This window comes from Crocuta crocuta, unplaced genomic scaffold (genome assembly GCF_008692635.1).
Source record: "Crocuta crocuta isolate KB4526 unplaced genomic scaffold, BGI_CrCroc_1.0 scaffold56, whole genome shotgun sequence".
Classification (NCBI taxonomy): Eukaryota; Metazoa; Chordata; class Mammalia; order Carnivora; family Hyaenidae; genus Crocuta; species Crocuta crocuta.
In genome coordinates, this window is record NW_027531334.1 from 3,186,333 (window position 1) to 3,202,467 (window position 16,135).

General features: G+C 41.7%; 1 pseudogene; it reads left to right on the forward strand.

Moving 5' to 3' along the window:
* The first annotated feature begins 582 nt into the window (after positions 1 to 582).
* Positions 583 to 1,230, forward strand: LOC144238111 (histone H3.3C-like; annotated as a pseudogene).
* Positions 1,231 to 16,135: the final 14,905 nt, after the last annotated feature.

Here is a 16,135-nt window from a genome sequence, read left to right on the forward strand (position 1 = left end):
GACGCTTGCAGCATGTGTAGATCAAGCGATACAGGTGACTAAGAACATAAAGCAAGACTTTTTCATGTTTGAATTACAGCCGCCTATCATCTAACCTAACACAGGGGGCTCTATGTATGTATGAGATTATTAACTGAAATATTCAAAAGCAGGCACCTGACTTGCTCAGTGCGTGGAGCATGTGGCTCTTGATCTTGGGGTTGTAGGTTCAAGGGCCCTGCTGGGTGTAGAGATCAGTGAAAAATAAAAACCTTAAAAAGTATATACTCAAAAACAGAAGCTCTAAAATAGGAAGCTATGTTTTAAAAAAAAGTGAATTGCTCACCCCTTTGTTACACTCAAGCCGGAAAGAAATGGAAGTCTCTAGTTCTTTTTTTTTTTTAACAGAGAAAATAAAATTATTATTTTTATTTTTTTATTATTATTTTTTCTATCCCTAGAATTTATTCTTTCTCTGCCCATCTTTCATTTATTTTTTTAAAATAATTTACTGTCAAGTGGCCATCGCTAGCTAACGGCAGCTCGGCCTCTAGCTCGCCAAGCTCCACTTGAGGAAGAGGGGCGTAAGGGGGTCTCAGGACCATGGCTTGGACAAAGCAGATTGCCAGCAAATGGATCGGTGGTAAAGCACCGAGGAAGCAACTGGCTACAAAACCCTCTACCAAGACTGCGCCCTCTACTAGAGAAGCGAAGAAACCTCATCCTCACAGTTGAGGTACGTGGCATGGGAGAAATTAGAAGTTATCAGAAGTCCACTGAACTTCTGGCCCCCAAAATTCCTTTCCAGTGTGTGGTATAAGAAATTGTTCAGTCCTTCAAAATATATCTCGGCGCCTGGGTGGTTCAGTCACTTAAGCATCTGACTTCAGCCCGGGTCATGATCTTGCGGCTTGTGAGTTCAAGCCCCGCAAGCCCCGCATCCGGCTCTACGTTGACAACTCAGAACCTGGAGCCTGCTTCGGATTCTGTGTCTCCCTCTCTCTGCTCCTCCCCCACTCGCATTCTCTCTCTCTCTCTCTCATAAATAAATAAACATTTTTTAAAAAAACAACATATCTGTGCTACAAGAGCACGGCTATCGGAGCTTTGCAGGAGGCAAGCGAGGCCTATCTGGTGGGCCTCTTTGAAGACACCAACCTGAGTGACATCCATGCCAAACGTGTAACAATTATGCCAAAAGACATCCAGCTAGTGCGCATACGTGGAGAACATGCTCAAGAACCATTCTGATGGAAAACATTTCATTCTTAAAAGAAGTTGTTTTTCTCTTCCTCCTGTTATTGGTAGCTCTGACCCTTAGATATTTTTTCCTGTGGGGTCAAAAGGTACCTAAACATATGATTCCAAATGGAAAAATAGGGGACAGAAATCAGGTATTGGCAGTTTTTGCATTTTCATTTGTGTATGAATTTTTAATATAAATGTGGGGACATAAAGCATTTATGCAAGTCAAAATGTTTCGGTGAACTTGTTTCAGCAATTCAACTTTGTAACAACAATAAATAAACCTGTTAAATTTTTCTCCACAACAGCATTTGGATTTTTTTTAAAAGCAAGTAAATTTCTTATTGATGGCAAAAAAATAAATAAATTATTGTCAAGTTAGCTAACATGCAGTATATACACTGTAGTCTTGGCTATGGGAGTAAATTCCCATGAGTCATCACTTACATATAACACCCAGTGCTCCTCCCAGCAAGTGCCCTCCTCAATGCCCATCACCCACTTTTCCCATGCCCCCCATGAGCCCTCAGGTTTGTTCTCTGTATTTAAGAGTCTCTTATGGTTTGCCTCCCTCTATGTTTGTAACTTATTTTCTCTTTGCAGCGCTATCAACAATAACCAAATTATGAAAAGAACCCCAATGTCCATCAACTGACGAACGGATCAAGAAGATGTGGTTTATGTATCCAATGGAATACTACTCGGCAATGAGAAAGAATGAAATCCTGCCATTGGCAGCAGTGTGGATGGAACTGGAAGATATTATGCTACATGGAACATATCAGTCAGAAAAAGACAGGTATCACATGTTTTCTCATATGCGGAACTTGAGAGACTTAGCAGAAGACCATGGGGGAGGGGAGGGAAGAATAAATTACAAACAGAGAGGGAGGCAAACCATAAGAGCCTCTTGATCTTCTCGTGGTCATCCCCCTGGACTGATACTTTCCAAGAAGACGCCTTTGGATCAAAGCCAGAGTCTCTGGCATTTATGCCAGAGGCTGCAATTGTGGGGGCGCAGCTTAGGAATTTAGGAGAGCGGTGTTGGGGGTGGACAAATCTATTTGTGGGGTGTGGTATGATGTGGTGTGTGTGTGAGTTTGGCAGAACTGTGAAGGGCTAGTCTGTTTCTGGTAGCTGCCCAGATATCCGCCTTTCCCACCACTGCGCTGCTTTTCCCAACCTGCCTCAAGTCTCTAAAATCACCTCCACTCCACCCTGGGTTGCACTCCTATCACAGGATTTGTAAACATTTCTGATTGTGACCAAGGAAAATATGTTTTGCCTTACACACACACACATTTTTAAATAAAGTTTCTGAAACAGTATCTACATATAGCATCTACTTTATACTTTGACATTTTCTATTTTATTATCTCCTTTTATTTAAAAAATGCTGAGCTCCACCCACCAAAGTTATTTTTTACAATCCATGGCTTTTCATGAAGTATTCCTTCATCTCATCCCAAGAAAGGTATAAGTAAGTAAGGTCTATTTTTGTTTTGCTTTCCTTTGTTTGTTGATAAGCATTAATGTTTCACCACAGCTTGAGCTTTTTGTTGAGTTTTGCCCATGAGCTCCAGAAGGCTCTCTGGGCAGCCTGGGTAAAGGGAAGAGGTAGGTAGACCCTCTATTTCCTCCTTCCCAGGAGAGTGGTCCCCAAGACTCTGAGGTGCTGCCCTGCGAGCAGCATGAGAGAGACTTGAGCAGCAGTGGGTGCGCCTCTAAAGCACACAAGTCAGATGAGACTGTGCAGTGGGTGTGAGTTGGACTAGCTTTTCCAACATTTGAATTCTGAATTACTTTATCATGTTAATATAATACCATTATAAGTTTCTTGAAACACAGCATCAATATGGTTTATCACAGCCATTTTTTTAAAGAAATCTTTTTAATGTTTATTTATTTTTGAGAGAGGAGAGAGAGAGAGAGAGAAAGAGAGAGAGAGAGAGAGAGAGAGAGAGAATATTCAAGCACGAGCAGGGGAGGGGCTGAGAGAGAGGGAGACATAGAATCCAAAGCAGGTTCCAGGCTCTGAGCTGTAAACACAAAGCCTGATGTGGGGCTTGAACTCACCAGCCATGAGATCTTGACCTGAGTTGAAGTCAGAGGCTTAACTGAGCCAGCCAGGTGCCCCAACAGCCATTTCTATTTTAAATTTCATTTACTTGAAGAATGAAAAAGGACTTGCAGGCTCAAGTTCAAGGGTTGCCTATCCTTTTTCTAGATAGAGAGTGAGACATCACTGGTACAGCTGAGCCTGGTAGGTGGAGACTTAAATTGTCTCAGAAGGGTTAAAGGAGGCATTTGGGGGAGGAAGGCAAGAGCTACAGTGAGAAAAGTTGTGGGGTAAAATAGGGGCACCTGACTGGCTCAGTCAGGAGAGCACCTGACTCTTCATCTTGGGGTTGTGAGTTCAAGCCCTGCATTGAGTGCAGAGATTACTTAAAACAAAACAAAACAAACCCAAAAACAAACAAAACAAACAGCTAAAATAAGGCTGTTATGGGATTGTCAATTGAGAAAGTGGAGAATGCAGAGTTCGGCTCACAACAATAAAGAACATAGAAGGCCAAACAAGAACATTAAAGGTTGTTAAACACTGATCCTAAACCAGTGCAACATATGAAAGAGAAAGGACAGTATTCCTCTCTAATGACTCTGGTGTGTAAAAATAAGCAGGCTTTTCTTTCTTCCTTTTCTTCCTTTTCTTCCTTTCTTTCTTTCTTTCTTTCTTTCTTTCTTTCTTTCTTTCTTTCTTTCTTTCTTTCTTTCTTTCTTTCTTTCCTTCTTCCTTTTGGCTCAACTTCCATTTATCAAGCATCTGCTCAAATTGAAGGAATTTGCCAAGGTCATGCAATTTAGAACTGGAATTAAATCCAGATTTTTCTGATCCCAAAGGCTGTGTCCTTTTTACAAAATCCCATCAATACCCTAAATGATTTCCAATCTAGTGGAGGCTGTAGGTAGTTTTTTCTTCTTTCTTTTTTATATTTTTCAATTTTTTCTAGTGATCATGAATTGGTTTTATCATGAAAAGCAAACTCAATATATTCTATTTTTAAAAAACAGTACCCACCAGGGAATTATTTCCAGTTTCAGAAGGAAACAATTTCAACTATCTCAAACTATTTTGCCCATGCTGGTTTATTCTACCTCTAAATATTTCTTCAGATTGGAATGTATTGTATATTTGAGAAGTGCCTTACTCTAACACACACCTTCATTTGGTTGTGATGGAGCCATCTTTTTTTTAAAGCTTATTTATTTATTTTGAGAGAGAGATGGGAGGGGCAGAGAAAGAGGGAGACAGAGAGAATCTCAAGCAGGCTTCACACGTCAGCACAGAGCTCGATGCAGGGCTCAATCTTATGAGCCATGAGATCATGACCTTGAGCCGAAACCAAGAAAACCAAGAATTGGACACTTAACCAACTGAACCACCTAGGTGCCCTGGAGCCATCTTTTTTAGGCTCAATTCCATTTGCTTTTTTTCTCCCCATTAGGGGAAGCACAGATGAACTTACTAGCTCTTTTTTAAAAAATGTTTTTATTTATTTCCAAGAGAGAGAGAGACACCGCGAGTAAGGGAGGGTCAGAGAGAGAGGGAGACACAGAATCTGAAAATAGGCTCCAGGCTCCAAGCTAGCTGTCAGCACTGAGCCCGACGCAGGGCTCGAACCCACAAACTGTGAGATCATGACTTGAGCCAAAGTCATCATGACCTGAGCGGNAAAGAAAGTAACCAGAGTTAAAGATTTAATTATTGAGCTTACAGAGTGGTTAATAGCAGTGACTGGGGGCGCCTGGGTGGCTTAGTCGGTTAAGCGTCCGACTTTCGCTTGGGTCATGATCTCGCAGTTCGTGGGTTCGAGCCCCGCGTCGGGCTCTGTGCTGACTGCCAGCTCAGAGCCTGGAGCCTGTTTCAGTCTGTGACTCCCTCTCTCTCTGACCCTCCCCTGCTCACGCTGTCTCTCTCTCTCTCCTAGAAATAAAAAAAAAAAAAAACATTTAAAAAAATAGCAGTGACTGAAGAGTTCTGATCTTTGCAAGCCTGTGTCCATAGAGAAGCTTTCTCTTTGTCATCAAAAGGCACTACAATAAAGCAGATCTAAGTAAATTCAAGAAGAGGGCCACAGAAACAGAGAGGTCAGGCTTGACCTCAAAACTTGCCTTCTTCACAACTTTTCTTTTTTAACTGGCCTCGGTCCTGGGCGATTCTCCTCATTGCATTCATCTTCACATGTGAATTGAGCAATCATGACTTCATGCTGTTGGGATCCACAGGTCCTTCAAGAAGACACTGTGTGCCTGGACTCTTCAAATCTCACACCCTGAGACAAACTCACTCAAATGAACACGCAGAAGGAACAAAAAGCAAATGTGCCTTAACCAAACATATGAGCATGATCATTTGGTCAGATGAAACCACCGTCTCCGCCCCTTGCTAGTCCTCCACCAATAGTGTTTGTATTTTATACTTGCTTAAAAATAGACAAACAAGCAAGGAAACAAACAAAACCAGTTCTATTTTGTATGTGCTAGCTTGGCTCTCAAGGCACAATGGGGAGAGAAGTATCATAGCCTTCCAGTCTTTCACTGGATGATATTTGGAATCATGAAGCAATGGGCAAAGGAGACTAGTCCTTGGACCCAGATCTTTGCTGGTTTCCCCACAGATGATAGAGACGAATAGCAGTGGCCCAGATAGGTCTAAGGAGCATAGCATGTGCAGACTGAATAAACTAAATCTGAGGTGCTGCACAAAGCACCTGGAAAGTGTCCCAAGAAAGCTAAGCATCTGAGAACATGTATGGGCCATTTCATTAAACAAATATCAAAGATGCAAGAAGAAGCATACAGAAGAAATGCTGCTGTAGCCACAGCTATAATGAAGGTGTCTAGAGAGCACCCTAGAAGTGAAAGTTGGTCAGGGTCTGGGTCTATCTCCATGCTCTTGTGATCTTGGGGATAAACTATTCTACTTAAAGATATCTCCAGATGACAACTTAGAAGTTTTCTGCAATATGACAGAAGGCCAAAGAAGAATCATAAGGGGGACTGGGAAGAGCATATGGAGATTTCCTTTGGGAGGAAGATATGCATTACTGTAAAAGTGGCAAAAACCATAAGGCAGCTTCCTATCTGGTGTAATGCCAGAGTGCAGTTCTCGCAGGGAGCCATTCTTAAAGGATATAATCATTTAGTGGGATTCATGGTCTCAGATCAAATGCAACCAACCAATTAAGCACAGACATGGACCAGAGGAATTCTGGTCATGACAACGGCAGAGAAAATCAATCAGGGGGCCATCCTTTTCTTGGGTCTAAGAATGTAATTTTAAGTTAGAATCTGAATCAAGTCCCTTATTATGGGTGCCTCCATTCTGATTCCTTTCTCTGGAATGATGCCCTTGCCAGCCGCTTTGGCAAGTAAGGCCTTTGATCAGGACAGACATTTACCCAATTCAAAAAGTATTCTTTCATTGTCTCTCCTTCCCCACCTCCTCCCCACTATCCTGTCCCCCATTTTCTCTCCTCTTGGGAAGACCAATCCGAGGTATCCTGGGCTCTGATCTCAGTTGTAGCCTGTGCCAATAGAATGGTGGTAGAACACACTGCTTTGCTCAGGTCTTGCTGTCAAGCTTTACTCTGCTACAATTATAGAGAGGTAAACCTTTTCTAATGTTTCTTGCAAAATTGAGAAATATGCATACCTAAAGGTATAAACTGTTATTTCTCCTTTGCTGTTCACACAAACATTATCTTTCAGAAGTGATTTCGCTAAGAAAAAATTGAACAGACTCTGCTTATAAAATGGCACATTATAACCCTTTGCTGAGCCACGAGTGCAGAATAATAGACGGAATATACCAAATGCCATATCTGGGGTAATGGAATGGAATATGGAGTGAGATTAAAAGCATTTGACACTTCCTTATTTTTAGACGCAATTCATTGAGTGGCCTTGATTCCTATAAATTCTGGTGGTTTAGGGTCTTGCTTGGGAGTAATTACTCTTGAAGTTTATATTGACAGAAAATGTTGGTGAGATGGGGCAGTCTCTTAACAAAGAGAAAATGTGGAGCCCTGAGGGAATTGGTATTTGTTTCTAGAGGCTTCTTTGTTAGCTTCATGGGAAAAAAGATTAAGAGTGGTAATTTTTTTACAGGGCTAATTTATTGCATCTCATCTTTGGATTCTTTGTTGCCCTTTGGGAATTATTTAGGATGTTGATTACTTGATTTAGTGACAGGTTTTTTGGGGTTTTGGGTTTTGGGGTTTTTTTGAGCCCCACATTTACTTTAAGAGCGTCTGGCCAGAGGAATCAAAGACAGATGAAATTGGCTGAAGTTCTAATCCATACCACAATAAAGTGTTTTCAAAGAGTCAAGTTTGACATGTCTTAAGTTTGCTAACTTCCTGTAATGTCTTCTCCCGTATTGTGAGTCCACACCAAAGGCAAAGGAAATGATGGCATTTCCTTTAACTGTGAGTGGGATTTTAGGAGAGATTTTTGTGGTTGTTGTTAACAATGCTCATATATGATAAGTACATCTCCCAAATGATGATGGCATAATGTCTGCTGCTGTACTTGAATTTCATCAGTGTCCTGGGTCAGTCACGTGTGCACCTGTTAGTAGATTAAAGTTAGGTGGGCAGTGGGATACCATTCATTTTTATGTCACCAACTCCTAAGTCAATTCTTTTCACCTAGTAGAAAAAAAAACGTTTTCTTATTTAAATTAATGATGGACTCTGATATTCTCCTCAGCTCCAGTGTATACCAAGCTCAAGACGATGCAAATAAATCTGAAGGAATAGGACACAGAGAGTCTGTAGTGGGATGAATGGTGGCCCCTCAAAAACGTATGTCCTTGCCTTAATCTTTGGAACCTTGAATGTGACTTTACTTGGAAAAGAGGTCTTTTCCAGATATAATTAAGTTAAGGATCTTGAGCTGATATCGTCCTAGATTATCCAGATGGGGCCCAAGCCAAATAATAGTTGTCCTATAAGAGACACACAGAGGACAGACACATGCAGAGGGGGAGGTGAGGTGAAGATGGAAGCAGAAGTTGGAGTGAAGTCAGAGAGCACCAGTAATTGCTGGCAGGTCCCCAGAAGCTACCAGAGAGCCATGGAACTGATTCTCCCTCAGAACCTCCAGAAGGAACGAAGGCTGCTAACACTTTGACTGTGGACTTCTAGCCTCCAGCATTGTGAGAGAATACATTTTTGTCACTTTAAGCCACCCAGTTCATGATAAATTTTTTATGGCAGCCACAAGACACTGCTACAGGATCTATGGAAAGTCCAGAGAAAGCAGACTTTTTTCCAAAGTGATGTCAGACCATCACTGTGAAACTGACAATTCTCATTCCATTGTAGGGATAGGTAGACAGGCCAAACAGGCCGGCCACAGTGGTCACCCCAGGCGCTGTACTCTACTGTGAAGTTCACTCAATAAGGACTTCCTGTTTCAGAGTTCTGGCCCAGCTTTACCTTGGACAATATACCCTTTCTTTCTGGACTTCATTTTCCTTGTTACAAAATGGAGGTGCTCTTGCTGCATGCTACATATTTCACAGAAATTTCTGAGACAGAGTGGAGGAGCATGAGTTGGTGGAGGGAGTGTATGCAACAGAGGATAACTTGAGTGGCACCATTTGAGGCTTGGCTAGTAAAGCAGTGAACAGTATGTGATGTTTCGATTGTGTGAGAGCCTCCTACCAGTGGGTTTGTGACTCCTACAGCATTTTGGAGAGGGGGAGCTTGCTCACTTCTTTTCCAGCCAAACCCAGACCAAAGCTGATGCATTACATTTATAGGAGGAATTAAGTCTTCAGCTGATGACACATCTGTGTCAGCTAGAGTGCCTACAGCTGTGTCAATATAAATTGTAACCAAGAATATTGTAAGCCAGAAAATTGGTCTACCCGAAGGAACATCAGTCCCGAGAGAGGCCACCTGGGGCCTAAGCTTTTGCATGGAAGTTTAGAGCTCCCACTTGGGCCCCATGAACTGAGCCATCTTAGATGCTGTCCAGCTAGCTTGGAACCAAGCAACCACTGTCGAAGTGATAGGGACTCTTTGGAGGCTCCCCCTGCTCATCCTAAAGGACGGGGCACAGGAGCACCCAAGACAGGTGCTGGGCCTGCCCTTGAGGGCCCACAGCAGAAGACAGCTCTGAGTTCTCTCGAGCTCCCCATTATGCCTCTTGTCTGGGTGCCGGGGAGTTGTAACAGGAACTGAGCAGCACTTCCTTGATCACCCAGTTTATCCACGGTCTACTAACAGAATTCAGGTTTCTGAAGGATACTTTCCACAGAGCACCCATGGCAGATACACAGACGTCTGCGAAGCAGGCAAAGCTTATCCCACATAGTCCCTCCTAGCACAGGATCTAGCATCTCGTAGTCCAGTTGGAATATTGGCTTCGTCTTCACTCACTGTGGGATGTTACTTTTCTTAGTCTCAGTTTCCACGTTGTAAACTAATACCACCTAACACATAGGACTGTTGTAAATATTAAATTCAATAATATAGATGAGTGGTTTAGCACTGGAAGTAAAGGCACAAAACATGGTAAACACTTGAAGAAGAAGTCAGCTGTTTATAAAAATAAAAGACTGATTTCTGTGTCCCTTTGTTCTTCTTCTTCTTCTTCTTTTTTTTTTTTTTTTTTTTGTGTCTTTCTNNNTTTTTTTTTTTTTTTTTTTTTGGTGTCTTCCTAAAGGCTCACTGTCCTCAACCTTTCAACACACACATTTCTGATATCTCCAGACTTATTTCCCATAACTAACACCACTGCATGCCTCAAAGAAATAAAATAGCCCTCCCTGGTTTTTTTCTTTATTTCCTCTGAAGGAGACATTGTCAAGGCCCTCCCTGCATCTCCTTGGCCCTCATCCTTCCTCTACACACTGACAGCTTCTTACTGAAAGACCATGCTCAGCCTGGGAGGAGGGATAGACCAAGAATGTCAGGGGGTTAATGACCCTGGGAACAGTCCTGGGACACGAATAGGGGACAATGGATAATGCTGATGTCTAAATGTTCCAGTTAAATGGCAGAGATGAGCAGAATAGATTATTAAACAAAACAAAACAATACTATATGTATTTTCAAGTACACATAGTATATCACTAAGAAAAATTTGAGAAGGCCTAAGTCATTGGAAAAGGATGCCATTATTATGGAGTAGATGACTTGATATCATTAAAATTTCATATCCCCAAGTTTGACAATAAAATATCAGTAAAAATTCCAGCAAACTTTTTGTATAAACTAGAAAGCTGATTCAAAATTATATATGGAAGTGCAAAAGAACTAAAATAACTTAAGCAATTTATAAAAAGAGAACAAAGTTGTGGGACTTATCTAACTTGATTTCAAGACTTACTAGATAGATAGATAGATAGATAGGTAGATAAAGATCAAAATAGAGCCTAGAAATAGACCCACACATATACAGTCAATTGCTTTTTAAAAAATTAATGTTTATTTTTGAGAGAGCAAGAGAGAGACAGAGCATGAGTAGGGGAGGGGCAGAGAGCAAGGGAGACACAGAATTTGAAACAGGCTCCAGGCTCTGAGCTGTCAGCACAGAACTCAAGAACCCTGAGGTCATGACCTGAACTGAAGTCAGATGCTTAACAGACTATGCCACCTAGGTGCCCCTATATGATCAATTGCCTTATTGCAAAGATGCCAAGTTGGCTTAATGAGAAAAAAAAATCCGTTCAAAATTTTGATGTTGGATATTGATATGAAAAAGCTATGAACTCAGACTTCACAACATACACAAAAATAAACTGAAATGGACCAAGGACCTAAAAATCTAAAATTACAAAACATCAGAAAAAAAAGAATGGAGAAAAGGTTCGCTACTGTGGGTGGGCAAAGAGTTCTCTGGTAGCCTGCAGAGAGCATAAACCATTTTTAAAAAAAATTATAAAATCGGACTTCATCAAAATTGAAAACATTTGTTCTTCAAAAGGAAGCAAAAAGGCAAGCTACCAAATAGAATGTTTGTAACACACAGCTCTAATAAAGGAATTCTTTCCAAAATATATGATCTGAGCTATTTTTACTCATAAATACTCCTGACACCAAATGTGTGGGCTTTTTCCACACCAGCAACCAGTTCTCCAACTCTTTGAATACCAACTGTGTGTGCTACAATTCATATCTGACACGAACCCAGGGTTAAGCCACAGGTTTAAGGGCTCAGTCCCACAAGACGGCCCTAGTTTCAGATGCCTGTCCCAAGTTCCTTGCTGCCACCTATTTCTGAGCAACTGGCTATAAACTTCCTCATGTCTAATAATTTGTTACAACGCCTCACAGAACTCAGGAAAGCACTTTATTTACTATTACTAGTTTGTTACAAAAGCTGCAGCTCAGGAAGAGCCAGTCGGAGGTATTGGGGCTGGAGTGGAAGGGAGGAATGGGGCCTCCGTGCCCTCTCCATGCATGCCACCCTCCCGCCACCTCAGCCTGTGTATCAACCCGGAAGTTCCTCCAATCCCTTTGCTTAGGTGGTTTTTTGTTTGTTAGCTTATTTGTTTACGTTTGTTCATTTATTAAATCATCTTTAAATGTTTATTTTTGAGAGAGAGAGAGAGCCCAAGCATGTGCACATGAGTTGGGGGAGAGGCAGAGATAGAGGGAGACAGAGAATCTCAAGCAGGCTTCATGCTCAGCACCACAGAGCCCAATGCAGTGCTCAATCTCACAACCGTGAGATCATGGCCTGAGCTAAAATCATAAGCCAGGCACTTAACCAGCTGAGCCACCCACGCACCCCTTTTGGTTCATTTATGATGTTCATTTGTATTGTGTGATTTCATTATGAAGGTATGAATAAGAAGATACCTGGAATCCTGGAAATTCACTGGGGCACTTTTATTGATTTCATACATGGGGTAATAACCATGAGCAGGCAATTTAAGCAGTCTTAGTTTGACAAGAGCATGGTTGTCAGGGATCAGACCCCTCAAGGCTGAAGGTCTAGGTTAGCACACCAAGCAAGCAGCTAAGACCAGATGGACTGATAGACAATTGGTAGAGGATGGAGGTGACAATTACCAACCATGACTTTGGGACCAACTGTACCAGTGGAGATTGTGTCTTGCACCATCAACCTTCCCATTGTCCTTTTTCTTTTCTCTTTTGAAGTTCTAATGAATCATCTCCTTGAAGGATCAGTGACAGGACTGAGTCAATATAACATAGGTCCCACGGGGAGCTGAATGATGCTGGAGCAGGCACCGCTGGAACCAATCTATGTCTCCTCAGCACTCATCAATCTCTTATGTGCTGAAAGCTTTCTTCTTCAAATCCCTAAGACTCAGGTCACTCAGCTCCATACCAGTGGGACACTAGAGGTACCTGGGGGAGACGATGTCCTGGAGCATCCATCTAGCAATGATGAACAACAGCTGGTGAATAAATACCGCAGCTCCTTATGCCTTGGTTGAGAAAAGTCTGAGATGTGCTATGGAGTATCCTGGAGGTCCCCCTGGGGTAAGCTCCAGTTGCCACAGTCATTAATTGCTCATTATCACACCCTCTATTGCTTTTCTCTTTTCCCTGTTTCACTTCCCCATTCCTCTACCCGTGATTCCTTTGATCTGATCTCAAATAAATTAGTATAACTTAAATCTTTGCCTCAGCATATACTTCTGGGAGAATCCAATTCAAGCCAAGGTCCTACCCACTGAAACTTATCTGACCTGGATGTTATCACAGCAGTTATTTCAAGTAATCATTACATACATTCCAGTAAAAATGTTTACAATTAGTTGATATGCTATTCCTTCCACATAATGGTTTAAAGTTAGAGCCCTAAACATAATAAATTAAGGAAATGTGAAAACGGAAGGCAGTGGGTGGCTTACTGGGTGGGGAAGATATTTTGGAATGGGAGGGACTTTCTTGTTCTGTTATGGGTAGAAATGACCTTACCATGTGGATGGTCACTTCTTGAAACCCTTCTCCTTTTTATTTTTAGTCACCTTTCAGTGTTAGCATCCTGATTCTGAATGTGTCTGGTAATTTTTAGAATCTATTGAAAAAATAGAATTTTCACTAAAAGTCTGTGTTCTGGCTCCGATATATCTTTCCATTGTTTCTTTGTGTGACATTCTCTTTTTATAAGGAAATGTTTATTTGAACTTCAACTAGAATTCTTTGAAGCAAGAGTAAAACATTCTGTAGCATGGTCACTATTCTACTGGGTAAAAGGAAAGTGTATAGTTGGATTGGTTAAGAAAAAATAGAGGATATGAAAAATGGCTTGTAGATTGTAACCAGACTTCTAAGTCTGAAATAAGCACTATATATGCGTTTATGCATAAGTAGTGAGGAATTGTATTTGTATGATGTTTGTCTCATGACAGTATAAGTGATAGGTCATCCTTACTGCTAGTTTTTTTTCTGATGTTTATTTATTTTTGAGAGAGAGACAGATACAGAGGGCAAGCATGGGAGGAGCACATAGAGAGGGAGACACAGAATCCAAAGCAGGCTCCTGGCTCTGAGCTGTCAGCACAGAGCCTGATGCGGGGCTCGAACCCACAAACTGTGAGATCGTGACTTGAGCCAAAGTTGGACGCTCAACAGACTGAGCCACCCAGGTGCCCCATCACTGCTAGTTTTGGAAAATATAAAGATATTCTTAGAATAGTGTTTTCCATTTCTATTTTGATCATAATCTCTTGAAGAATTGGTTTAAATGTAGATTCTTTGGGGGTGTCTGGGTGGCTCAGTTGGTTAAGTGGCCGACTTCGGCTCAGGCCATGATCACACGATTGGTGGGTTCGAGCCCCACCTCTGACTCTGTGCTGCCGGCTAGCTCAGAGCCTGGAGCCTGCTTTAGATTCTGTATCTCCCTGTCTCTCTGACCCTCCCCTGCTCATGTTGTTTCTCTCTCTCATAAATAAACAAGACATTAAAAAAATTTTTAATGTAGATTCTTGGGTGCCACTCCAGACTTAGTGAATCATAATCCCTTAAAGCAAGGCCCCAAAATCTACATTTTTAAGTAGTTGGCCCCGGTAATTCCAATGTGGAGGTTCTTGGGTTAGACTTTGAAAAACACAGCCAAAGATGGGCTTTCTTAAATAGGACTTGAATGGAACTCCTACACTGAAATTTATCAAAGGCCTAAGAAAGAACTCCAGAAGGGCCAAGGGTGAAATGGTGCTATCCCCCAGTTAGGGGGAGTTTAGAAACCTAAACAGGATCACATGTGAAGCTGGATCAGCCTTTTGTAAAGGGAGCATATTTCAGGACAAAAAGCAGAATAAGGTCTGTAAACCTAGATACTAGCTAGCTATGGCACCGTTACGTACTTTGAAAGTCAGAAGACTTTTATTTATTGGTATGTTCTTTTTTTAAAAAAAAATTCTTTATTTATCTTGAGACGGAGAAAGCACCAGCAGGGGAGGGGTAGGGAGAGAGAAAGAGGGGGAGGGGGAGAGAGAGAGAGAGCGAGAGAGAGAATCCCAGGCAGGCTCTGCAGGGTCAGCACAGAGCCTGACGTGAGGCTCAAATTCACAGAGCTGTGAGATCATGACCGGAGCTGAAATCAAGAGTTGGAAGCTTAACTGACTGAGCCACCCACGTGCCCCTGCTAGTATGTTCTTTGCTCGTGTCCTTATTGTTCTCCTTTGCCATATAACACAATCTTTAATTCAGTTTGACTGTGTCTACATCTGGTCTTGAGGAAATTTACCTGCCTTTAGGGGTGGTGGCTACTTAATTAGCTTCCTACCTCTCTTACACTAAATGGTTTTCCTTTCTGGCTAATCATGGAAAGAACAGAGAAGCAGTTTTCCCTATAAGCTTCCTGGGTGCTTCTAATTAGGATTTACAGCTAGTTTTCAGCTGCAACTAATGAACAACTTCAAGTAAATTTATCTAAACAAGGAAATGAATAAACCTTTAGGTAGGATGGTCTTCAGAAATAGTGGTTCAACAGAGTCTTCAACATGAAAATATTTTCCATCTCTGTGTCACAAGTTTTACATCAACCTAAGATTGGATTCTCTTGTGTTTATAAAATGACTGTCTTTAGGAATCAAAGTGATTTTTTATTTGTGTCCAACAGGTGAGAGTGATAGAATCTCTTCCAATCATGAAATAAAAGTCATTTATTTCTATCTGACTGGGTCCAGAGAGTTAACACACCCCAGCCCTGGACCAGGACCTGTCACAAGGCGTGGAATCCTTGGCTAATTGGCTTAAGCATCGGTTCTAGACAATGAGGATGGGATTATCATAAATCCATCAATTAGAACTCATTTCTGAACTGGAGATAGAGTCAGCTTCCCCTAAATATCAGACTGAAAAGAAAAGAGATGGTGGAGACCTAAAACTATTTGCAATCTGTTTGTAGAAGATTGGAGAGAAAATGGATACTGAAGAAGCAATTGGTGGTCCACTAACTTTAAAGAGCTTTCCACTTGAAGTTCATCGTCTCAGAATAGAAGCCTGCTCAACTCAGTCCTCCCAAGTAAAGTGATAGAAGCACCTTCCTGGGACTCATAGAAGGGACCAGAGAGTCTCTTAAGCTTAACGTGTCCTGGGACAGTTATAGTGACAATATGGTCCGTACAGCACCCCTGCAAATACCAGGGCGATGTTCCGTGGCAAGGATGTTGTGTCCATTGTGCAGTCAACTTGGTGAGGCATTGGTACAGATGGAGAAAACTTCCCTCTGGAAGATTTTGAGATAACTATCACTTATGTCAACACTAGATGGTAGATGAAGAGCACTATGATTCTTCTCATATTCAAGACAGTTTCCCAACTACTCACCTTATATTTTCACGTCATGCCCCTTTCCCTCACCCTGTCTGCTCCATTTCTTTTTCCCAGATAATTCTCCCCATCCAGAGACT